Source organism: Brachycentrus maculatus, unplaced genomic scaffold, assembly GCF_059751285.1.
Source record: "Brachycentrus maculatus isolate JH-2025_06_01 unplaced genomic scaffold, ASM5975128v1 h1tg000256l, whole genome shotgun sequence".
Taxonomy (NCBI): Eukaryota; Metazoa; Arthropoda; class Insecta; order Trichoptera; family Brachycentridae; genus Brachycentrus; species Brachycentrus maculatus.
In genome coordinates this window covers 236,284-263,901 of record NW_028281007.1, presented here as the reverse complement: position 1 = coordinate 263,901, position 27,618 = coordinate 236,284, and the positions used below count along the sequence as shown (strand labels likewise).

The following is a 27,618-nucleotide window of genomic DNA, read 5'->3' as shown; positions in this document are numbered from 1 at the left end:
TGTTTAAAAATATAATACAATGTATTAAAAATAAATATCGAGGTATTTTTTTAAACTTTTTACTGTGCAACAGATCTTTTTAGGTTAAACCTGAAGGTTATTTCTCCATTTGAAAAATATTTAATAATAATAATAAAACCCTTGTCCGCACCCCAATGGTGCATAGGGCACTGTGTCTTATAAACGCAGTGTTATCATGATCGTTTTACACATGAAGGAAAGGTGATCAGCTCTCCGCTTCAGGTACCAGTCCATGGTAATATTGAATAAATATTACAGTGAAAATATTACTTATATTTATTTTTACCCCCCCTTGGAAATCGAACCCGGGACCTCCAGAACGGTAGCCGAGCGTGCTGACCATTACACTACGGAGGCGGACAAAAAAATTTAGGCGGAAAATATTTAGTATATTAAAAAAAATATTTAAGAAATTAAGAAAGGTGTGTTGATGGTTTGGACATGTAAAACGAATGAGTGAGGAAAGAATGGTAAAACAAATTTATGAGGCGAATGTTAGCGGGAAAAGAAGCAGAGGAAGACCGAGAAAAACATGGCACGATCAGGTATGCCAAATACTTGAAAGTGGTCAGGTTAGGAGTCGTAACAATCGGCGGGTATGTATGAGGAGATGCATGAACGTGGAAGAGGCGAAGAATGTTTGCAAGGACAGAGTGGTGTGGCACTCTATTCTCTCTGCCTACCCTGCGGGGAAGACCCACCAAGTTCCTTCAATGTTTTTACAATATCGATGCAACACATGTGTTTATATTATCTCTCACGTATATGACTAGTTTCGAGAAGTTTTTTTTTTAATTGTATACACAAAAACTATACTTGAACTGATCAATGACATGACAATAACTGTAGCTATTATTACATTTTAAAAACAAGTTGTATCTGTAAAAAAATAAACTTAACAGTGGTTTTAAACTAGTGTTTTATTATTATATAAAAAATTATTTTGCTACTCCACAAAGTTTAGGAAAAGAAAAAGAAAAAAACATATAAACTCATTATGCATTTGTTTTTCAATGGTTATTGGAAACATATAAAGTCAGATGCAACTTATAAACCAGGTTTGAGATAAAAAATTCAAATAATAAAAATAAAAATAATAATGATGATGATAGTAAAAATAGAAAATTAAAATTTGATTTCATCAAATACTATAGATGTAAGACATTTATAGCTGAATAAGTATTGCACTCATCTCTTGAATGTTTTTCGCAGATAGTTTGTGGCACATTTTATAAACTTTATAAAATAAAAAAAAATTGTTTTAACCACTTTTTATTGGAACACTTTTCCAACCAGTTTCGACAAGAACCTTGTTATCCTCAAGGATTATGTACTAATTCTAAAACATTGAATTTGTATATAAGCCCTGAGGATGCATAAGTCGAAACCGGTTGGAAAATTTTTTAATATATATATATTTATATATATATATATATATATATATATACATATATATATATATATATATATATATATATATATATATATATATATATATATATATATATATATATATATATATATATATATATATATATATATATATATATATATATATATATATATATATATATATATATATATATATATATATATATATATATATATATATATATATATATATATATATATATATATATATATATATATATATAAATATATATATTTATATAAATATATATGTTTTTAAATATGACAGAATATAAGGAAAATCACTCAGTTACACATAAAGCAGAATAATGAAGGCAAGTCGATAAATAAACCTGTTTTTGTCTGAAATAAAGGATAATTCATATTTATTTTTTAACATTCCAGTACCTACCTATCTGGTACTAAAATTAAAAATGTTTCATGTTTTGCGAGCACCCTGTACATTGTGTTAACCCAGCCCTGCCGTGCGGACCAATAGTTCCACAATAATTTATTATTGTCCACAGTCACGTAACTCTTGTGGAAACGTGTTTCCTTTTTGTGGAAATATGTATTCCGTGTCGTGGGCTTTCGATTATTTTCGCTTCGGACGGACATTACATGAGAGACGAAATGGAACTTTACCGGGACTAACATGCTTCTCCGTGTAACTTTCGAATACAACTATTTTATTAATTGAAGCCGCATATATGTAATTTGTGGGGTCGACGCTTATTAAGTGAAATGCGTCGCCTACTTTCAAAATCCGCCTGATCCACGTAAATCGATTTTACAAAAAATGCATAATTCTCCAGGTAACATTTACGTTTAAAATATTTGTCTTTCTTTAGATAAAATATTATAAAATAGAGAATTTTCCCATTTGTTAGAATTTTTCACGTAAAGGTTATTCTGAACAGTAATTGTCAAGGGATTTAGATCAAAATTTGAAAAAAAAAGTTGGAGAATGTAAGAATCTGAGTACTTAGGCGTTTTTACGTTTAAAAATGCCACTAGCTAATGCGCGTATGACGTGTAATTTTTATTTTATTTTCATTGCGACTTGAAAAAAACGTAACGTCGTATTAATGGACATTACGTTTTTAATAAATGTGTTGGTATCACGTGAGATATTATTTCGCATTTAAAAATACACCACCTGATCCCTGAAAAGGATCTGCTCACCCCCTTCTCCCCGTTACACCCTCCCCTCGGCAGATAGGGGAAGGATACGTTATGCGGGGATGTATTTTATTCCTAAAAACCCAGTTGTCTTCTCAAGAGTTGGGGGTTAGCTGTATCCAGAAACACGTGACTGAATTCCTGAAAAAATGGATTTTTATACATATTCATCGGCAAATAACATGATGGTAAAAACAAACGATTTGAACATTGAGCTTTAAACAAATATTTTTGATTTTTTTTTTATTCAACACATGAATATACCACTTTAATGAGTTTTATTTATATTTACGACTAGTTTCAAAAACTTACAGACGTTTTCATCTTCTGTTACAAATTCAGACTAACGAACAAAAAATATATTTAGGGATATATATGGGTGATTTTATCACTCTAATATTTATTAATTATTACCCTGGACTGATACCTGAAGCGGAGGGCTGATCGCCTTTCCTTCGTATGTTAAAGAATCAAGATAACACTGCGTTTATATGATGCAGTGCCCTATGCACCATTGAGGTGCGGATAAGGGTTAAAAAAAATATAGGTTAATAAATATAGGGAAGGAGGGGGGGGTTACGTCCCATAAAACACATTTATTTTAGTATTTAGAGATAGGTATTATAATTATACAATTACCTACAACATTAGAAATACAAAAAATAAATATGTCTTCGATAAATACAACGTATGACCATCCTAATTCAATATATCATAGTTCCATTTATGTAGTATATAACTTTATCACAACTAAGGCCATTTTATACACTCCATTAGCTACAAATAAGGCTATGAAAAATAATGTACTACTAGATATCGGATTCTCTATCACTTTAAAAATATGTTTTTATTTTTTTACTGTAAATTATGATGAACCTTCATCACAAATAAGCGATAATTCTTAAACTATAGTAATATCGGTAAAATACATGTTTCATGCTGTACTTGTATTGGAGAAATAAGGGTGTATTTTGTATTTTTAGCACGTACGGAAATTTTAGGGCAAAAATATATCGTATTTTCGTGATGTTAACGCGTGTCTATATTGCAGAATGAATATCTATATGAGTAGATATATATTACGATCGGTTCTATATAACTTTATAGCTATTTTCAACAATGGAAAATAGGCACTAGGTTTACTGAAACTGAAAGCTTTCAGCAGCACTGAAATCGTGCTAGTGACGCACGCCATCCAATCTCTTCGTATTTTCACGTTGGGTTTTTCTACTTTTTTTATAAGCCAAGGTTAAGTGTTTTTGACAGAGTCAATATTGAAGCATGCAGAGACATCTCTTAGAATTTAAACGTACTAACTAAGTAACCGTCACGCCGCTTCTCCGCAGGGGTAGGCAGAGAGAATAGAACGCCACACCACTCTGTCTTTGCAAACATTCTTCGCCTCTTCCACCTTCATGCATCTCCTCATACATACCCGCCGATTATTACGACTCCTAACCTGACCACTTTCAAGTATTTGGCATACCTGATCATGCCATGTTTTTCTCGGTCTTCCTCTGCTCCTTTTTCCAATTACATTCGCCTCATAAATTTGTTTTACCGTTCTTTCCTCACTCATTCATTCTACATGTCCAAACCATCTCAATACACCCTTCTTAATTGTATCGATAATGCTGATCTCAGCTTTGCATTCCTTCCTTATTTCACTAATCGAAAATCTATCATACATCGTTTTGTCGCACATTCTTCTGAGAGATTGCAAATTCGACTACATTCAGTCTACTTCTTTTTTTTAGAATTTAAGGTACTTTTATAACAAGACATGACAATTTTAGCTCAATAATTAATGTAAAGACAGACTTGTACGTATCGCCCTTGAAGTCGATCCTGAAGGACGTAGACCTCCACAAAAACCATGGTAGAGAGATAGCTGGCAGTCAGAGCGACAAGCGATAGTACAGACAGATCCTGAGAATCTATAAACAGAAGAAGATGACGAAGTATTTCAGAGATCACCATGTTAACACTTATCGCTAATTATAAGTCAAATATATATATTTTTTTCAATTAATAATTATAAAATTAATTTAATACGAATTTGAGATATTGAGATGCATTAAGGATATTGAGGTGCATAACCGGAAACACGCTAAGAGATTGAATGAGGAACACGGAAATTGGAAAAACGTGTAGTACGCGGATATTGTCAGATGGAGAAGATAGCAAAGACGATTCCTGAATGCCCGTGTGGCCTGAATCGCCTTTTAAGAGAACCTAGACGGAAACCACCTGGAAGACCTTTAAAGCGATGGCGTGACACCTGCCAGTTCACATCACAAGAAACGGATAACGTAACAAACAGATCTGAGAATCTGTAAGAAGGAAGAAGAAGAAGAAATGAAGCGATATCAAAAAATACTTTTATTATGATTTTATATTTGGGCTTTTAAATATGCCTTCTTGGGGGAATGAATTCAGTAGGTAGTAAATTTTAAAACATTATATTATTTTTTGACATATCGTCAAAGATAAAGAAGAATATAGAAGTCTGGTCATAGGTTGGGTTAAGTGATCACTTTACACACGTGTAACATTCACCAATTCTACTCATTATTGACAACCACACTACTCAAATTCTTGGAAGTTTTTTTTTATATATGAACCAATTTAGAAACATTGTTCTTGAATCACTAGAACTTCACTAGAGACATCTATTGCCGAGATAAAAAGAAGCTTTTTATTGAGCAGAAACTCTTATATTAGTATGTGAGGTCCGAATCCTGGATTATAATCACACACATGAGAAACGCTAGAAAATGCCATTTTATTTTTATTATTTAAGCTTATAATTTGACCAGATAATTTATTTACAACGTAATATAAATGTAATGTTTAAAATATAATGTAAATCTGTAGTACCAAGTATTTATTTTTACTAAATATTGTACTTTTTTTAATAAAAATATTTTAAAAGTTTTGAAACTAAAATATATGACAGCCAGACAGTTCAATTTAAGAAACCTTCAGACGAATTGTTAAATAAGATTTCTATTTCAGAATAAATATCTTTAAATAGAAATTTCTTTCTATCACACGACATTACGACATTAACAACTGACTATTGTCAACTTCAGCATAAGTATTACCAGTTAAACCAAAGCAGTGACTTTATTAAATATAATTTAGTCGAATATAATATAATCAACATTTTTTTAAATGTTAGTGGGAAAAAAACCAGAGGAAGACCGAGAAAAACATGGCACGATCAGGTATGACAAATACTTGAAAGTGGTCAGGTTAGGAGTCGTAATAATCGGCGGGTATGTATGAGGAGATGCATGAACGTGGAAGAGGCGAAGAATGTTTGCAAGGACAGAGTGGTGTGGCGCTCTATTCTCTCTGCCTACCCCTGCGGGGAAGTGGCGTGATGGTTAGTTAGTTAGTTAACTTTTTTTTTAATTTGTGAATAATCACACAATGAACAAATTAATTTGCCTAGCAAGAAAATTAGAGATTTATAAAATATAAAATAAAACAATTTTTGTAACTTCAATGACGATATCATTCTTAATCGATAAAAATACGGTCTATGTACTATTTTTTTTTTCATTCACTTATGCAATTTTTGTTCAATGTATGCAGCGTTCAGAGCGACAATCATCCAGGAAACAATAAAAAAGACTTTGGCTGGTCAATGAAAGTGCAGTTTAAAAATGTAATAAAGTTTTTCTTTTTTTCTTGGTGTGGGCCTTGTGGTCTATTTTCAAGAGGGATTACTCTCCTGCGATGTCAATTTTCACCTGTCAATCTATTGCTTTGGTGGTTTGCCCGAGAGTCACCTACCTTGTGGTTGGCCGTGCAATGTAATGTCTGGGAGTCTGGATGGTTCCATTCTCTTCAGTTGCCCATACCATTATCTAATAATTATTTTTTATATAATATAGCTTTTTTTTTATTTTATACGAGTATTTAAATAAGAGAACCTTATATTTATTTTTTCGCTATAAAATTACTAAAAAGTTATGTCGAGCCACGTATCGAATTTTTTGAAATTCTCGATATTCTTTTTATTCAAATCATTTACATCGGGGTCATACATTTTTATTATATATATTTTTTTAAATGCATGTAATATAAGTATAAAATCACTCACCGGTGAGTGTTTTTTTCCAAAAATTACTAATATTTTTGTAAAAAATATAGTAAATAATTTATGAAATTAATTTTGTGAAAGTGAGTCATGACCTTTTTTATACTGAGACGATTAATCCTTTCCTGTGCAGGTCGACATGGTAGTGTAATTAATTTAAGCCCACCTGCCGTATAGCCTCCCGTACGGTCTTCTGCATACCCTCCATACAGCCTTCTACGTAACGGATACGGAACTTGGAATGTTGGATAGTTATTACTACTGCCGCTAGGTGCAACATGTGTCACACTGAAATTTACTATGCAGTGTAATTCTTATTTCCGTTTATTTTCTTTTCCGCTTCTAATTATGAACAAGACAATTTTTTGAAATTCAGGTATTTACTTGTAAAGTAAATAAGAGGCCTCATTTACTTGGCCAAAACACTGAAAAAATTTAAAAAAATATAGGTACTAATTTTTTTTTTAATGTTACTAGACCTTTCTACAAAGGAGTTTTATGTGGTTTCCTCCCAGCAATGAGCAAATGCTGAGAAGTTCCTATTTGACCCACACTAGATCATCCCTCCTGCTCCCAACACAGATTCAAATAAAAACATATTTAATTAGCTAGAAGAAACAAAAATCCACTAAATGATGTATAAACCTTGTACATAATAAGCAAGGTAAATAATAAATGCAATTCCCACCTAAAAAAAAAGAACTTTCTACATTTTTCAGATTTTCTATATCATCGTTTCAATTCAACGCAGATAAAGAAACATAATGAGATGATAATATGTAAGAATGGTTATAGACATGCACTAAACCTGACATTGGATGGTTGAAGATTACTTTTAGCACTGTTAAACGTTACTTTCCTGTTAATGGCCAGTTCTACTCGAAATAAATTTACGAAAAATTGTAAATATATGTTGCAAGTGAGGAAGGGACATGAACATGTATAATGTTTCTTCACAATAAATTTCAAATATTACATCTATAGTTTAAAGTGTTGAATAAGCCAAAACCGTCATGAATGAATGTCATATATTAGAACTAAACTACAATTTTGTATGTTCCCTTTATAATATTAATTTACTTTGTTTTCACCATTTTTTCATTAATACAATTCAACCTACCAGTTTCAACAATACATTGTCATCGTCGGGATTTTTTTTTTAATCAAAAACATTAAAATTCTCTCACCAAAAACTTCCACATACTTCATAAAAATCCTAAATGTTTTTTTTGTTATTAATTGCATAGCAACCCCAAATAACAACTAATGGGATCACCCAAACAGTATGAAGCTGCGCGCGCATATGTAAAGTGGAGAATACACAAAAAACACAAAAATCTACTGTGCAGAAATTTTAGGAACAGAAATTGAAATTGTATATTCCCCTCCATTTTCATATCATAGTAGGACACTAGATCAAAGCTGTCCTCAATATATTTTGTTTCCTTTATTTTATCCTTATCTTTGTCTAAATGGTCCTTAAGCCACTGCACAGGATCAACGCGTTATCAACGTGATTTTCTATTTATCCGTTCCCCAGGTTTGATATAATATCAATGTCAATAAATGTTTTAGCATTACGTTCACAAGAAAAAAAAATAAAATTATGTTTGATTATGAAATTAACAATAGTCGGCTGACCAGGAAAACTGAATTAAGAGACCTTGGCGTCATAATGGACGAGAAACTTTTGTTTTCTTCACATATTGAAGCCTGCGTTAATAAGGCCTACAGAAACATAGGTTTTATTTTTCGAACCACTAAACCATTTAAAAATACATCATCTCTTGTAACTTTATATAACGCTTATGTTCGTAGTCACCTAGAATTCGCCTCAGTCGTTTGGAACCCTCAGTACGCTATATATATAGCTCAACTTGATCGTATTCAAAATAAATTTCTAAAAATGTTGGATGGTAAGCTTCATTTAAGATTCAACTCTTACGAAGAATCTTTAGCCTTCCATAAATTATCTTCACTTAGTAAACGTAGGAATATATCAGATTTATGTTTTTTGTATAAAGTTATAAATAATATGACTGAGAGCCCTTATCTTCTTGCGCAGATACCTTTTCACTGTCCAATAAGAATCAATAGGCATAGTCATACCTTTTATAATCCAGCACCAACAAAGAACTATTCGAAAAATTCCTTTATTTATCGAAGTTGTGGGAAATTTAATGAATGTTGTACACACCTTGATATGTTCTACTCCAATCTTTCAAAATTTAAAGCTAAGTTGTTCGAAATCTTATAAACCTAAAAAAGTAATTCTATTCCCTGTCCTTTCCTTCTCTTCTTTTCCTATCACTGCCATCTCCTTTTTTCTTTATCCCATCCTTGTCTCATGTCTCTTCCTTTATATAGACCTCTCTTATGTATAGTTGTGAAGAACTATAATTGGTACTCATGATTTTATTTTTTGTATTCTGTATGTATCATATATTGTAACTGTTGTTCTTCCTTCCAATAAAATAAAATAAAATAAAATAAAATAATATAGATATGGTAAGTGAAGAAGTTCATGGTAAAGGACTTAAGTGCTGCATGAGAAATCTAAAAATCTATCGGTTTCAAAGCTAACCGCTTCTTTATCAAGACTTAATAAAAAAAAGCGGTATACTTCGAAACCGGTAGACATTATAATTAAGTTATAATAAAATAATAATTTATAGTGATTTTAAAACATAGTTATATTTTAATTATAATAAGAATATTAAGTTGTGGAAGGAAAATAGCAACTATGGCTAAGGCGCTATGGGATGCATAATACACCATACTATGCTCCTTTAGCACTGGTAAAGTACATACACGGCTACCGTTCTGGAGGTCACGGGTTCGTTTCCCAAGGGGGGTAAAATAAATATAAGTGATTTTTTCACTGTAATATTTATTCCATATTACCATGGACTGGTACCTGAAGCGGATGGCTGATCACCTTTCCTTCATGTGTAAATGATCAAGATGACACTGCGTTTATATGACACAGTGCCTTATGCACCATTGGGGTGGGGATAAGGGTTTTATTATTATTATTAAAGTACATACATGGTAATACCAGTCCCCTGAGGAAATAAACGTAATTCATGCATGTTGTATACCATATGCAATACGCTTTATCTCCAATCTTATTTTGTATGAGATATTAAAGCAATTTGGCACTAAAACCGAAAGATTATCTCATATCGCCTTTGATCTCCGATTTAACCCTTTGGGAGTGATTTTACCTGAACTTAAAAGGACCGAAATCGGTATTTTATACCATTTAAACAAGGGTAAAAATTTCTCACCTACTTTAGTTTTACATATATCCTTGTTATGCGAATGAACTGTACATTATTTAGTAAAGTGTATTTTCAAGATTGTATCGATATGAGAGGTATAAAAAAAGAATTATGTTACTTTTGCGAACATACGACGATATATTTCTATCTTTACCAAGAAGGAGAAATCACTTAGAAGTCAATATGGAAGTAGTATTTACAGAGCGCACAAACTGTGATCTCTATTATTTTATACAACGTAACATCTTTAAAAATAGTGCTCTAACTTGTTTTCTTATTTATGTTTTAATGAATGCGCTTTAAATTTTAGTTTGTAATGTATGTATCAATTATTTTTGAAAACATTGAATCGAAGTAAACTGAATTTTCAATGTTTAATTTAAAGTTTACTCTGTAATAACACATTAATTCTTTAAATCTACCATGACACGTAGTACGGTGTTTGAACATAATGCTGAAAAGTAATATTTACCAAATGAAACTTCACTTAAAAATGGGTAGATATTACCACAACGTAACTGCCTATTCAATTAATGAAATTATTATTTTCCATACTACTCATCATGATTGGCTTCAATATCACCGAAAGATGTATATATTTCAAGTGACAGAAACACTTCATGTTTTCTCACTTAAACTTATATGCGGTAAAAGGTAGACAGACATCATTCGTTGAGAGTTTAAACATAATCATGATTATAGCAAAGACTTTAATTTGTACGTGTGACATTCGTTTTCCGGTATATTTCACATAATAATAAATACAATAATAAAACCCTTATCCTCACCCCAACGGTGCATAGGGCACTGCGTTATATAAACGCAGTGTTATCTTGATCGTTTACACATGAAGGAAAGGAGATCAGCCCTCCGCTTCAAGTACCAGTCCAGGGTAATATTAAATAAATATTACAGTGAAAAAATCACTCATATTTATTCCTACCCCCCCTGGGAATCGAACCCGGGTCCTACAGAACGGTAGCCGAGCGTGCTGACTATTACACTCGGAGGCGGACAAAATTTACTGATATTTCAAATACTTGCAAAAAAAGAAAAAAAATCAGAATAAAGTGAAGTTAACTCTAACATTTTCGAACTAAAATAAGGATTTGAAATATTTTTAAATAAGAGATTTTCCGTTTGTCCCCCTTTATGGTGAAGATGTAAGCACATTTAACTTTTGTGCTGCTGGTCCCGGGTTCGATTCCCAGGAGGGTCGAAATAAATATTTTTCAATCTAATATTTATTCAATATTATTCCCTGGGTTGGTATCGTGGGTATGCTCGTATGTAGTGCAGGGCTGATCATCATATAATTAACGATCAAATAAACAATGCGTGAAAAGTGCCCTATGCATCATTGGATATGGATAAAAGTCAGTAGTACTAGTAGTAAACAAGAGATGAAAAATAGTATAATTTTTAAACATAATTACATACGGTGTTTGAAAATAATGCGGAATGCATCGAAACACGTGTCACAGTAGATTTTAAAAAATAGTGGTATTTACTAAGTAAAATATTAATTAAAAATTGATAGATTTTACCACAAAGTGACTGCCGAATCAATTAATGAAACAATTATTCTCTAGTTCGGATCTGTGCATGTTTATAAATAGCTTATAGGCTGGACTTATGCATATTTAAAATACGACACAATAATTCTACTACCCATACGTGTGCACACAAGCGTGTAGGTGTTTGCACACGTGTGTGCAACGAACATATACACACGTGGAAGGGGTCGATTCCGTGAATTTGGGCGGCAGTGTACTAAGCCGAGTGTAATTCTTGTTTATTGTTGTGGCGGTTCGGTTTTTATGCCGATAATGAACGGAGGTAGTAAAGTAATAGAAAGCAGAGAAAAATGGGAATGGTATTAAACAGTATTATTGCCACTACTGTGAGTATTCTGTTAACTGTTAAAAACTGAGCATACCATAATTTTATTTTTACTTATTGGTAATATTCAATGAATAGGGGAATTGAAAAACACACTGATTCCAAAAATGTATCTTTTTAGTTTAAATTTAAACAAATATTTACATGGAAATTATTTGCCTCGTGTATTTCATTTATATGTATCAATCTTAGATTAAACAAAGTAAATATAATGGCTTTATATAAAAATCAGCAAATCAATTTCAATCATAATATAAGCAAGCGGGAATTTTAGAGATTTGTATAAATGACAAGTCTATAATATTATTATTTGAATTATATCATATCTAAAACGAGATATAAATTTATAAATTGATTCGGTATTAACTTTGTGGTAATATGTATTCATTTTTAATTTAATATTCACTTGGTAAATACCACTATTTGTTAAAATCTATTGTAACACGTGTTTCGATGTATTCCGTTTTTTAAGAATGTTGTAAAATATAGAAATAAGTAGCAATAGACTTGTAAAAAGTGGTATTTATCAAATAAATATTTAGTTAAAATAAACGACTTTGCATACTTAAATGATGAGTGTTTTTGCGTAAAATTTTCACACATAATTCACATGAAATTACAGTTACTTCAAACATAAATACTTAATCCACTCACAATAAGGTAAAAACTATAAAACTTAAGCGGTGTTGCATAAGCTGTATTTCTGTGATTTCAGAATCACAGAATCACAGGATGTTGGATTGCTCAAAATAATGCATACTTAACTTACTTATATTTTTCGAAAAAGTAATACGTATCAAGTTCGTTTGGTTCCGGCACATAAATTGATAAAAAAAATTAAATTTACATACATGTTAATATCAAACACTAATTTTTATAGTCTACTAAATTGTATTTTATTGTAAAAAAATATGAAAAATGCAATTTCAGAAAATCAAATTGTTTCGTCTTATTTCGCTTTTCAAACTAATATCATGCATAAGTTTGAAAATGCCATAAAAAGCGAAACAACTATCACAAATTTTTATTTTATGTGTTTTTGACATTGAATTCCAACTAAGCAAGCTCTAAAATCTGTGTATGATTTTAACATTCAATATTTAAACTAAAATTTAGTTCGAGAAATCAAACGCCAAATCTATAATCATTTTATTTTTAAGTTTGTACTAGTTTATATTAAGTTTGACCGCAGTGTTAGTGATGAATGTAAGTGTGTTACATGTGTGGGTATCATGCATACACAATCATGCTTTGGAAGTGTGTGTATGGGGTAGGGTATATGAACCAGTTATGCGGTTTGTCACAAACAACCCTCTGATTGCTCTAACCTCTATAAAGTACACACCCCTTACTCCTAAAGGGGTTATATGAAATAAATCCACCCTAAGAAATATAACGTGAATCATTTTCTTCACTGACGTAACTAAAAAATACAATATAAATCGATAACTTAGTATAAATTTTAATGTCGATTTAAAACGAAATATTTGTATCAATATTGATTTTAATTATTTTAAACATTCAATAATATTTTTATAATTGAAGTTTTACTTTAATTTAAAAAATATTATTGAAACGATGTATGATAGATGTTCGAATAGTGAAATAAGGAAGGAATGCAAAGCTGAGAAATGCATTATCGATAAAATTAAGAAAGGCATGTTGAGATGGTTTGGATATGTAGAACAAATGAGTGAGGAAAGAACGGTAAAACAAATTTACGAGGCGAATGTTAGCGGGAAAAGAAGCAGGGGAAGACCGAGAAAAACATGGCACGATCAGGTATGCTAAATACTTGAAAGTGGTCAGGTTAGGAGTCGTAAGAATCGGCGGGTATGTATGAGGAGATGCATGAACGTGGAAGAGGCGAAGAATGTTTGCAAAGACAGAGTTGTGTAGCATTCTATTCTCTCTGCCTACCCCTGCTGAGAAGCGGCGTGATGGTTAGTTAGTTTTTTTTTCCTTGGTAATTAATACTATTTAATATTAAAAGAGGTATTTACCAAGCCAAACTTTAATAAAAAATAGATAAATTTTACCAAAAAGGGACTGCCAAATCAATTAATGAAATATAAAAATCACCATTTACCTTAAAAATTTAATACTTCAAAATATTAATATATCGTTTTGAAATATAATATAAAGAAAATTCTTGTGAATGGAAAATGGAAACATATTGAATCTTCGTAAATTTTCAATTTCATTCAGTTATTTTTTTGACAAAAGTTTTTAAAACGTCAATAAGAGACTAGTCTGCGTAAAGAAATGAAAAGGTCAGGACTTACGTCATAAAACCTACGTCATAACATTCAATCATTTATATTTATTTTATATGTCTCTTCTCCGTCTTAATCCTCATTGCTAAGGGTTGTGACCCTTGCAGAAGCAATGACTCTTCTCCAGTTATCCCTTGACTGCGCTGCACGTAGCGCTCCAACCACTGAGGTGCCTGCTGCTGCCTTAATTTGATCGGTCCATCGTGTGGGGATCTTCCTCTCCCTCTCTTTCCCTCCAGGCTACCGATCACAACTAGTCGTTCCAGGCTATCCTCGTTGCCACGCGCAACGTGTCCAAAGAACTGGAGAATCCGTCGGGTACAGATATTGGCCAGAGTCAAGCCATCCAAGCGTATTTTATATGTAGTCATCAGAAATCAAACAACCTGTTAAATTTTCTCTCACGTGATTTTCCAAGGTCTGATATGCTTATGCTGTGCCCTATTATACAATTATGCTGATAACAGACAAACTAGGCGTTAGGTCGTAAGCCATGTTAATGCCCGGACTTCCATATTCTTTCTTCTTTATCTTTATTGAGATGTCAAAAGAACGTTAATAATTATGGATACTTATGATCTAAACACCCTTTGATTTGAGCTAGTATGTACAAATATAAACTGAAATAATTAGTGAGTACAAAACTACAAACAAACAAAACGGATAAAACCGCAAACACATTATATTCCTCTCACCAAATGTACTCAGTGGTGAGTAGATATTAGTATAATGTAAAACAACACATACATGTTTGTGTTACATAAATAATACAGAACTTCCGTCCACTTTTCCACATTCAGACGTATAAAGAGACACATTTATACGTCTTTTATTGAATAATAAAATTATTATTCAATAAAAGATTGAGTAATAATATATTATAATATTATAAAACCCTTATCCGCACCCCAATGGTGCATAGGGCACTGTGTCATATAAACGCAGTGTTATCTTGATCGTTTACACATGAAGGAAAGGTGATCAGCCCTCCGCTTCAGGTACCAGTCCATGGAAATATTGAATTAATATTACAGTGAAAAAATCACTTATATTTATTTTACCCCCCTTGGGAATCGAACCACCCGGGACCTCCAGAACGGTAGCCGAGCGTGCTGACCATTACACTACGGAGGCAGACAAAATAATAATATTAATAATAATAATAATAATAATAATTTTACTTATAATCAATTGGGATATTACAGTTAAACAATTCTAATAAAAATAAAATGTTCTTTATGCACGGAGTCTGCTGAAATGGTATTGATGTACCGAGTAACTTTAATATGTTAAAAATTAAAATAAATAATACCTAAAAAGACCGTTGCGAAATAATCATATTAGCATTTAAACAAAACAATGTTATTATGCAATTTATTCATAAATTTGTCAGTAAAATTTACTTGACTACAAAAATTTTACAACAAACTTCAATTTAAAAAAAAAACAGTACAATTCAATTGACATAATTAAACCTATCACAGTTAAAATATCAATAAATAAAAACTAAAAGAAAATGGTACATCCCTCTTTAAAAACAAAAACTAAACAATAATCATTCAAAATGAAATCGGAAATTTCATAACAAATAATTATGTCAAAATTAGGTGATTTCTATGAAATTAACCTTACAATACTCTTATCAAAAATCGCGATTTTTAATAATATTTAGTTCTGCATATTTTATAAATTATTCGAAAAGAAAGTAACTTATGAAACTAAATTGATAAACCTTCACTTCATTATGTATGTATGTACCATAAACACATTTAAAGACAAATTACACACTTTTGGATACCATCGAAAAAACCCTTATTTTATTTGAGATTATTTTTAAAATATTTGTTTATCTTTTGCTAAGCTTTTTCTTAATTAGAGGAAAAACCTGCAAAGCCTATATTTAAGAGGCTTCTCTGCGGAAAGGGTAATAAGATACAAAATGTATTTCGAGATACAAAAAATACTACGCAAATACCCAAACTAAATACGAATAAATATATCTTGAATTTATTAGACTCTAGCCAATAACGTCACATCGTCTGTCATTTTTATTTATTCAAAGTATTATTTTTACCTTAGATTTAGAGTTTATTCAATTGTACAACGAGTTTATCAGTAATAACTATTTTCGAAAAATAATATTAAGAAAACTCAAGTTTACTTAAAACATAAGAGGAAAAGATATTGTAATATATTTTATGAATAATGTATCATGAATACATTTGTAATACTTGGGTACCATCTTCTTTAATATTCTCGAACTACACGATGCACCGGATTATTTCTTCAGTATATAATTTAATCGTCGAAATAAATTTATTGGAAAAAATGGGCAAATGAAATTATCTTCGTGCTTATACATACGAGAGATAAAAAAGGGAAATAAACAAAGATGAAGAAGAAGATAAACACGTGTTGCTAGTTAATTTTTTAACCAAGTCAATCTTAAAGCAGAGATATGCGAGGCCATTAGAATATACGATTTTTTAAGAATAATTAACAATCAGCTTCATATAGTTTTACTTATTACGTGTATTATTTTTGATAATGCATTAATCAAAAAATAAGTAGGTAGAGGAGATTTCTGTCTTCTGTCAAATGTAATATATAAGTATTTTACTATAAAACTATTAAAATACTAAAATATTTTTATTATTTAAAAAATAAACGCTTGTAGAATACCACTTATTGGGTTTTATTTTTTTGCACACCACTTGTTTGGAAAAATGTTGATATTTTCACTAACAGAATACAAACTAACTAACTAACTAACCATCACGCCGCTTCTCCGCAGGGGTAGGCAGAGAGAATAGAACGTCACACCACTCTGTTTTTGCAAACATTCTTCGCCTCTTCCACGTTCATGCATCTCCTCATACATACCCGCCGATTATTACGACTTCTTACCTGACCGCTTTCAAGCACTTGGCATACCTGATCGTGCCATAATTTTTTCGGTCTTCCCTGGTCTATTATATTCGTACAAGTGTTTAATTTTTTAAAAAATCAACATGTTTTTCCACAAAGTTAATGCCAAATCCAAAAAATAATAAAATATTTTAAAATACACAATATATTTTAATAAACATTCTTGAACTACACCCCCACAAACGTGTTAAAGATTTTTAATGCTTATTTTTTAAGCCCCAGTTATGACGCGGTACCCGGTACATAAAGTAGAAATCTTGACAGTACAATATGTGGGTTACAAATACAAAATACGGGTCTACGGGATGGCTTACAAATGCGGTGAATAGGGAATAATGGGAATTTATGTGTATTGTGCCCTATTGTGGTGCACAATACGCGATTTCTTTACCCGTTGGCTTATAAAGCGCACAGCCGATATTTTGTGCGCAATTGGGCAACGTGCATACTCGATAGGGCCCCCGATAAAGGGGACATCATTTACATTTAGATTAACCAATGCAAAAGAAACTCATCCGTATTTATTTTTTCAGATATCCTTTGTAAATTATTTAAATTTATAAAAAAAAATATGAATTCTTGTTGTAGTGATTTGCAGTTGAATGGTGACGAATATAAATTTGTGGTTTTTAAAAGAGGTTAATGTTAATCTGACTTTGATTATGTAATTTCAATACTGTTGCTATTAGTAAAGTATTACTAAAGGTAAAATAGATTTTTTTTAAATAAAAGATTTCTATTTTCGTTTTTTTTATTTAAAATCCATTTTCTCTGTTTAAACATCTTAATTACACTAATTTTTTTTATTTTTAATTAATTTCATAACCTATTCAAAGCAATTCTTTACTTCAAACGTAATTTTTTCTCCAATTGATATCAACCCAGCAATTTAAAAATCTAACCCTTACCCGCACCCAATGGTGCATAGGGCACTGCATCGTATAGAAGCAGTGTTATCTGGATCGTTAAATAAATAAAGGAAAGGTGACCAGCCTTTCGCTTCAGGTACCAGTCCAGGGTCATATTAAATAAATATTGGAATGAAAAATCACCAATATTTATTTTGACTCTCTTGGTAATCGAACCCGAGACCTCCAGCACGGTAGTCTGGCGCGCTAACCACTACACTATGGAGGTGAACTAATTACAAGTAATATTAATACAAAAAAGATTGATCAATTTTCCTACTAATTTTTGTACGAAAAAGCTTCGACACCAGGCAATTATAATTTATTTTTGAACACAAAATAAGCTACTTCGCCTTCATAAACATATTTTTTCCTTAATATCCTTTGAGCTGTTGGAACAGTCGCATTTTTCCGTGAAAGGCAAAAACATTTTCATGAAAATATTCTAAACATCCCCTAAGTAATCTACCTTTTAAGCCTTTGTTACTCATATTTTTAAATAACCCCCATTTTGCTGTAACAATATTTTATGCATTTTCCGACACTTGATTTTTGCATACTGATAGCGCGTGGAATCGAATGCAGGTTGCAGCTTCAAGGAGCCAATCACCGTTTTTTTTGCAAAAATAGTTTGTCGTATTAACAATTTATTAATTTTATTGCATGCAGTTGATTAACCCTGGACAAGGTTCTTGTTGAAACCAGTAAGTTAAAGTGTACTAATAATAAAAAAGTTTATTAATTATTTCGATAATGCCCTAACAAGGCGAAACAATTGTCACAATATAATTTTTTTATGTGTTTTTGCTAATAAAATAAAACTTAGTAGACTCAAAAAATCTGTGTTTGATTTAAAATTAATACATAAATTAAAATGGAGTTCTCCAAATTAAATGCAAAATTAATAAGTGGCTAAAACAAAGTAGTTTAACTTTATAAAGTTCATAAAATGTGCCACAAAGTATCTGCGAAAAACATCCGAGAAATTAAAATCATACTCATATCAAAAGCAAAATGTATTTTGGAGATTGAGTATTTCAGTGCGAAGCGCCCAGAATGCAAATAGTTCGCTGGCAGATAATAGAGAGAGATACTGTGTTCGAATCCCCGCCAGGCCATAAATTTATTAATTTGAATATTTTGCAGTGCAGAAGTTAGCGGGGCTGAGCACCAATTTGCCATTGGCCTGCAGTACAGTACAGTACAGCACAGTACAGTGCCACACACTACTGCAGCTTACACACTCTCGCGTTGTATGACCATCGCGAAGTTAAATGTACATATGTCATACCATATGGTAGGCCTACAGAATGACAATAAAATTGAACTGGTCAACGGAATTATTTATCAAATTTTATCATTTGATTCGGCAGTCACTTTGTGGTTATATCTTTAAATTTTTAATTAAATTGTTATTTGGTAAACACCAGTATTTATGTACTTAAAAAAACAGTAAAACTGGATTTAAAAATACACATTGAATGTTAAAATAAATTTAGTTTTTTATTTGGTTTTTATGCATAAAATTCAGGAATATGCTCCATCGAAAGTAAGCTTACTGTCTTCTTTCAGTTTTCTTGTTGTTTAAAAAATAAACGTTCACAACAAACTGGTAAGCGACAACTTTACACACGTGTAACATTCACCAATTCTATCCATGATTAACAATGTACCCATGATTTTGGTTCAATAAAAGCTTCTTTCATCTTACCAATAGATGTCTCTAGTGAGATAATATATAAATATATATATATATATATATATATATATATATATATATATATATATATATATATATATATATATATATATATATATATATATATATACATATATATATATATATATATATATATATATATATATATATATATATATATATATATATATATATATATATATATATATATATATATATATATATATATATATATAAATATATATATATATATATATATATATATATATATATATATATATATATAAAATTTCCAAGAATTATTATTTCTGCCCAATAAAAAGCTTTTTTTCATCTCACCAATGGATGTCTTCTAGTGATTCAAGAATAATGTCTCAAAATTGGTTCATATATAGAACTTACAAGAATTTCAGTAGTGTGGTTGTCAATCATGGGAAGAATTGGTGAATGTTACACGTGTGTAAAGTGATCGCTTAAACCAGTATATGACGGTCGTAATCCTGGAAATGCTTAAAAATACGTTTATGCGTAAAAACATCCATATTCTCCTTCATCTATGTTGAGATGTCAAAAAATAATACCAAGATTTCTGTTATCATTTAAAATATTTTGACATCTGAACAAGATATCTATCTCATTCTCTCCGCGGGTGCAGTCGCGGGCACCTCAGTCTGCAGCCTCCAATGTATATTAACGGAATCAAGGTACAATTCTCCTGGTTGGTGGACGTCTCCGTCTAGCTGCACTCTCCGTCTGCACCTAAATTCGCTTTACCAACTCGCGCTCAATGCTCAATGCCATCATTGAATAACAAACATAATACATCAAGTCGTATAAATCTATAATATCTGGCCGCGGTTCTGAAAAAAGAACGAGAAGCACATTTAAAAGAAATAAATGAGAAAACATAAGGTAAGAAACATATTTAAAATAAACAAATGAGAAAATATGAAAAATGAGAAAATAGAACAAATGATAAAATATAAAAAACATAAGCTAAAAACAAAATAAAAAAATATGACTAATCACTACATATATATCATTCCATAAAATACCTTCTCAGATTATTTATTTTGAATCCCAGAATGGGTTTTATTTTATGTGTCAGGCAGCTGGTTAATTTGGGTATTGGCAATATAATTTAAGGACCTTACTACAAATTTAGTAGTGTTTATTGGCTCCACATGTATTTTGTTATGTCCTCGTGTATATAAATAAGTTAAGTTATAAGTTGTGTTAGTGCTTCTAATATAAATTATATGATAAACAACATTTTGAGTCTGTCCAAATACTTGTTCACAGATCTGGATAATCTGCACTTAGGAGTTATTTTTGCATTTTGCAGCTTATTACAGGTCATAAGTCCTGTACATTCACAGACTTCCATGTTCTTCAACATCTTGAGATGTCAAAAATGTTAAAAATGGTCAACTGAAAACAAAGCTTTCTGTTAACTCACAAATTAAAGCCACTAATTAAAGAAATTGATTCTAAAAAACCTTAATATTATGGCACTAGAAACATATGTTCGTATTTCACGAACTGCACTGGTTAAATTTTTCAAAATACGTTTAAAGTCTGCTTATGTATAAATCATGATACATAATATGGTTTTTTCTTATTCTTCTTGGATTACAATCATTCTGATAATTCTTTTGCTTCTTTCATGTCTTTGTCTTTGTCTTAAACCGACTCTATTCTCCTCTCGTCTCTTCAACTCGGCGTACCCGCTACGCGTCGAAGATAATTTGGTCCAATTAGTAAAACGGGGTCGTCCTATGTAGTTTTTGCCTTCGCACAAGTCTTCCGCAATCGTTAGAAGTAGACCTGGGTATCTTATATTATGCCCCATCCATTTGAGTCTCAGTTGTGTTACTACAGACTGTATAAAAATGCTGTGGATTCCCAACGAATGAATAGGTTAATAGACGTTTCACACTTCTAACGGCTACAACAACTGCCATAGGTAAAATGATATTACCAGCCCGTAACTAGTTAACTAAATTTGGTAAGCGTGCCTTTGCTGTCGTGGACCGGATGGCACGAAATGCTTCTCCACATGCTGTTAAAAACAGTGAGAGTTAGATGATCCTTACAAAATTTTTATCACACTAAAATGGCACTGTATGAATTTTCCAAATTGACTTTTCATTTAATACATATATTTTTCAGCTAATAGCTAAAAAGACTAATTAAACAAAATTATTTATAAATATTTGCAATATCAATAAAAAATACACTAATAAAAATAATTACTATCAGCGAGGAACGAGAGAGTGTGAAACACTACGTTTAAATATATCTATTATGGATGATTTATGCTTTAAATATATATAAAATATATATATTTTTTTAAATTTTCCTTATCTAGGTTAATACAATTGATTATAAATCAATATTAAGTATGAATTACACTAAGTAAAGCTGGCTACCCTCGTTACAAGGCAGTATTGACTGTGTATCGAACGAAGCCTTCAAATAAGGGTAGCTGTCTACCCTTATAATGTAATAATATTATTATCTAATTTGGGTGTTAATATACATAATAATTGTAGCCTGGCTCTGCGATACGGTTCAAGTTATCGGTTCTCTGTATAGTATGAAATAAGGTTACATATTATGTTGAATATATGAAAAGGTTTCGAATAATAAGGTTATATTACAAAGCAAAAATTATTGCCTTTGAACAGATTTCCTTTGTAATCATAGCGCTATGTTCATTATCATATAATGTTGTCTAAAAATTAAAAATTGATTAAAATTTGTAGATCATGGAAGATTTTTAAGATTATGGATGTTTGAGATCCTGTTTTATTGAAGCAGAAGATTTAGTTACGGGCTCGCAAAATTAACAGCGTTAAAATGAATAGCTTTTTTTGTGAATCATTAAAATATATTCTGAAACTTACATCCGGACACCAGTTATTTATTAAAAATAAAAATATTTTATTTCACATTCGACATCAATTATGATATTTATTTATAATAAAACCCTTATCTGCACCCCAATGGTGCATAGGGCACTGCTTGATATAAACGCAGTGTTATCTTGATCGTTGACATATGAAGGAAAGGTGATCAGCCCTCCGCTTCAGGTACCAGTCCAGGGTATTATAAAATAAATATTAGAGTGAAAAAATCACTTATATTTATTTTACCCCCCTGGGAATCGAACCCGGAACCTCCAGAACGGTAGCCTAGCGTGCTGACCATTACACTACAGGTGGACAGGAATTATGATTTTTAATTAAAAAATATTTAAAAACCCTAGAGTTAAACTTTAAATATGGCATTATAAATTTCATACAACGCAAACCATAAAAATAAAAAAATAAAAACAACAACATAAAAAGATTTTTTAAAGTGTTCTGTTTTACATTTTTTGTAGATATGTTAGTATTGTTAATATTAATATCTCAAAGGTAAATTTTTGGTATACACCAAAGTATTGAAATATCATAATATTATTGTGTCGGGTTGTGGTCTCGTGGTTAGTGTCGCGGACCTCAAGTCAGAGTTTCTCGGTTCGAACCCACTCTACCGCAATTTGATTCCTATTTCTAATAATGAGCCGCCCAGGCTCACAGAAATGGTATGAAATTGAAAATTTTGTGTTGATAATAAAAACATATACTTTTATATTTTAATTTTTATTTTGAATAAGTAGTTTAAAAAAAAATACTTCAAATTTACCTCTTTGTAAAAAAAAATATAAAAAATGATACCCTCAATACTTGGAGGAAATATTGTACCCTACCTTTGTAATTTTAATGGCACAAATCTGAAGATATTATTTTTTATAATTAATTAAACGAAAGTTAATTTATCAATACAATTTTTTTTTTAAATATTATTTGTTAATAGAATTTTATTGTGTAACTGAAAATGAGGTATAAATGCCATAGCTAAACGATACAATTACGAAACTTTAAATTTTCACATTAAAAATGAATGAAGAGTTAAAAACTTAATTAATGTTTAAAAATAATAAATATAAAGACTTTTCCACATAAAACATACACTATTTTAGTGCAAACAAATTTTAATTTTCAATTTTACGAATAAACTTTATGAATGATAAGTCCTCGAAATAATATATAATACTCGTAGATGAAAAAAAATCTGTAAATAATTTTTAAAACCGTAATGAAAAATGGTTTTAAATTTAACATTTTATTTATGTTTGTGTCGGTGTCCCAGAGTGGTAGCTAATATTTACTTTGCTGCTACTATACAAGGATATGGCTTTACATATTTTATCCCTCTCCCAGATAGAGCCGCGAGATGAAAGGAGTTTTGTTTACCCATGTAATGAAGGTGTATTCGTGAGATGCAGCGAGGATGGCTGCGATCCTGAAACTTCATGAAAATCTACAACTATCTTTAAATATGCAACGTTCTTAATGGATTTACGGAAATTTTCAGTGAGCAAGTGATGAACTGTTTTTAAGACTTAGATTATTTAAATATATTTTTTAAAAAAAACACACTTCTCACGACAATCTTACCTGCGTTTCATACAAGTTTTAATTTAACTATTCTATTTTATTTTTCATACAATTATTATGTCCAAAACTCTTAGACCTTTACTTTTATTTTTTATTTTTATTTATTCATTTATTGGGTAACCAACAGAATGTGTATTAAAAAACATATATAATTAAATTGAAACTTCATTTTACAATCACTATAAATATTATATTAAAACTTAATTATAATGTCTACCGGTTTCAAAGCTAACCGCTTCTTAATCAAGACATTAATCAGTATTGATAAAGAAGCGTTTATCTTCGAAACTGGTAGACATTATAATTAAGTTGTAATATAATATGTATAGTGATTTAAAACAAAGTAATATTTCATTTATAAAATGGTATTTTCAATTCAAATAAAATAATAAAATTTTTAAAAATTCTATAAATTTTAATTATAAAATCACAAAGTTAGTGCTTCAAATGTTAATTATAAAAATAACATAAAATGTAAAATAAAATTAAATAACATTCCAATTAGCGTTTTTTTTTCACTTAAGTAATCTAAAAATAATAAAAAAATGTCATGTACATAAAAGTATAACTATGTAATAAACTAACATTACATGTTTTTATCAAATAATAGAAATTTTCTTTATCAACTAGTCAAATAAACATTAACAACATTTGTCTTAAACGTATTAAAAGAAACATTATTGATGTCTATTTCATTAAGCATTGCACATATCGCACTTTTATATTATTCTCGTCATCCCGTATCCTATAGAACATATTTAATCGATCTGGAGAGCTAGGGTTCGGTGCCCTCTGCACCATTGACTTGGGTGGGGTCGAAACGGTGAATAATAAAAATACCCATATTTCATTTAATCTCGGTTCAAAAAACTACCCCTGCAGACGAAATTTGCCTTTCGCGAAAGAAACAAATATCTCAGAAATTCTTGCTTAAAATATGTACGTGATATTTGAAGGAAAGCGAGGTCCTATCTCGTGTTTACTGAAGATACAAGATACAGGATTTTCTCTGCACTTCTTATTAACCTGAAAAGTTTGCGCCACTAAAAATTTAGAAGCAAAGTCAAATGAAAGCTTTAATATTATTTTATCTTTTTAACCATCTTTGCTTTCATTATTTGGAATATAAAATTTGTAGCTTATTTCCAAACATGTTTTTATAATATTCATAAATTGAGGGAAACCTTTACAAATACCTTTTTTAAATCTATATTTGATGTTGTTTTTTAACACTCGAGTGTAAATAATGTTTTCAAATTCAATTAAAATGATTTCGTAAATTTTTCATTACAAGTTTTTTATATTTTTAGGGCATTTTGGTAATATCATGCCGGTGTTATTCTATTTATAAAGATATGTTTTTTTACTTCTTGTTGCTTGTTTTACTAATACTTACTCGTAGTTAGAATGGGCAATTAGTATTTGACTAAAAATAACTTATTTTTAGTATTGAAACTATTAAGAGCATTTTTTTTCATTAATTGATTTGGCAGTCTATTTGTGGTAAAATCTATCTATTATGTATTAAAGTTATACTCAGTGGTATTTACTAAGTGATTTTTTTTTTAATTTTGTCGATAACTAAAATATTATTGTTCACAATTTTGATGGCATTTATTTTGAATCACAGTTCATTTTGAAACAATTTGCACGAATCCTTTACAAGCCCGTTAATAAATTTTGTATGTGTCTACTTAAAATGAATCGTAAATGAATTATTTAATATATGTAAATGCGATCAAATTTTCACCCCCACAATAAAACATACATGCGTTTGAAATTATCAGAAGCTCGCATTTAAAATGCCCCCAACATGGTAGGGTTGTTTGGAGGCTAATTTGCCTAATTAAATAATAATCACGAGCCAAGTAGTAAATATGGCGTCGACGGGAACCGGAAGCTGCCGGCAGTGCCGCGGGAGGTGGACGAAAAGGAAGCGGACTACAGCCTACATCCGGTCAGGTTTACGACCTATAACTTAGAATATTACTAAAAGTGAACTATTTCACAGCCATATTTTTCATTGATATTATATGATTGAATTTTTGGTAATGAACTAAATATTTAAATGAACTAAATATGAAAATAACTCCTGTAATTGAAGATAATCCAGATTTTGTGAACAAGTATTTGGACACACTCAAAATGTTGTAAATAAATTATCTGGTCAAATTATAAGCTTAATAATAAAAATGAAAATGGTATTTTCTGGCGTTTCTCATGTGTGTGATTATAATCCAGGATTCGGATCTCACATACTAATATAAGAGTTTCTGCTTAATAAAAAGCTTCTTTACATCTCACCAATAGATGTCTCTAGTGAAGTTCTAGTGATTCATGAACAAGGTTTCTAAATTGGTTCATATATATAGAACTTCCAAGAATTTGAGTAGTGTGGTTGTCAATAATGGGTAGAATTGGTGAATGTTACACGTGTGTAAAGTGATCACTTAAACCAGCCTATGACGGTCGTAAGCCCCGTAAATGCCCAGACTTCCATATTCTTCTTCATCTTTGATGAGATGTCAAAAAATAATAAAAATATTTAAACTTATTTTCCAAACTAATTATTATTTGTTACAAGTTTGTCTCCGTAGAATAATAACGATATTTGGGTAAAATTTATGAAGTTACGATGTTGATTCCTGAGGGCAGAGGGTAAAAAAATGTGATTTAATGTGCAAATATGAATTTGAAAATTATATTTAATTTAAAACAAATACATTTAAATATCAAACAGCTACCAAGACAACATTAATTTTTAAAGGGAATAACCCAAATATCCCCTTTAAAAGTTTATAAAAAATATATGGGAAATAAAAAAAAAGCAATGCATTTTCTATTTCATCTAATTTGGCGTTTGGGTAGAATTCAAACTGTGACGCTTGTTTAGAAGTCTACCCAATTAACATATATCGAGGTTCTTGTGTATTTAAATGAAAAATTCCTTATTTAATATGCTAAAATCTGGCGGTGTCAAAAGTCTGCGTAATCGGAGGGCATGTATGACTAGATGTATGAATGTGAAGGAGGCGAGGACTGTATGTCAGGACAGAAGAGTGTGGCGTTCCATCCTCTCTGCCTACCCCTGCGGGGAAACGGCGTGATGGTAGTAGTAGTAATATGCTACTTCATTTACTTAAATATACGATTGGATATACAAAAAATGTGTCTCTAAAGATATAATAATTATGGTTTTATATTTTGTATGCATTGTTTACATTGTGTAATACCGCTTAAAAACTAAACTTATTTGAGTGGTAAACTTTTTTTATTGGTATATCACAAAGTAAACAATGAATGATAACAAGAGTTATATTATAGTTTTACTTATTGCGTACGCAATTTTACTGTAAAAATTAAATAAAGTTTTATATACTCTATAAGAT

The 27,618-nt window shown here is 30.6% G+C and overlaps 1 protein-coding gene and 1 long non-coding RNA gene across 3 annotated transcripts in view; one reads left to right on the top strand and one right to left on the bottom strand.

The window, feature by feature from the left end:
- Positions 1-27,618, top strand: part of LOC148306060 (uncharacterized) — a 365,252-nt gene that overhangs the window by 272,074 nt on the left and 65,560 nt on the right. The gene's annotated exons all lie outside the window — the stretch shown is intronic.
- On the bottom strand, positions 1,733-7,936 carry LOC148306061 (uncharacterized). Of its 2 annotated transcripts, none has more exons than XR_015838057.1 (3): positions 7,845-7,936; positions 6,891-7,149; positions 1,733-2,754 (listed from the first exon to the last, which is right to left on the bottom strand). It is a non-coding gene; the product is annotated as an uncharacterized LOC148306061 (long non-coding RNA). The 2 variants fall into 2 exon arrangements; XR_015838058.1 differs by having other exon boundaries at positions 6,891-7,066; positions 7,845-7,918.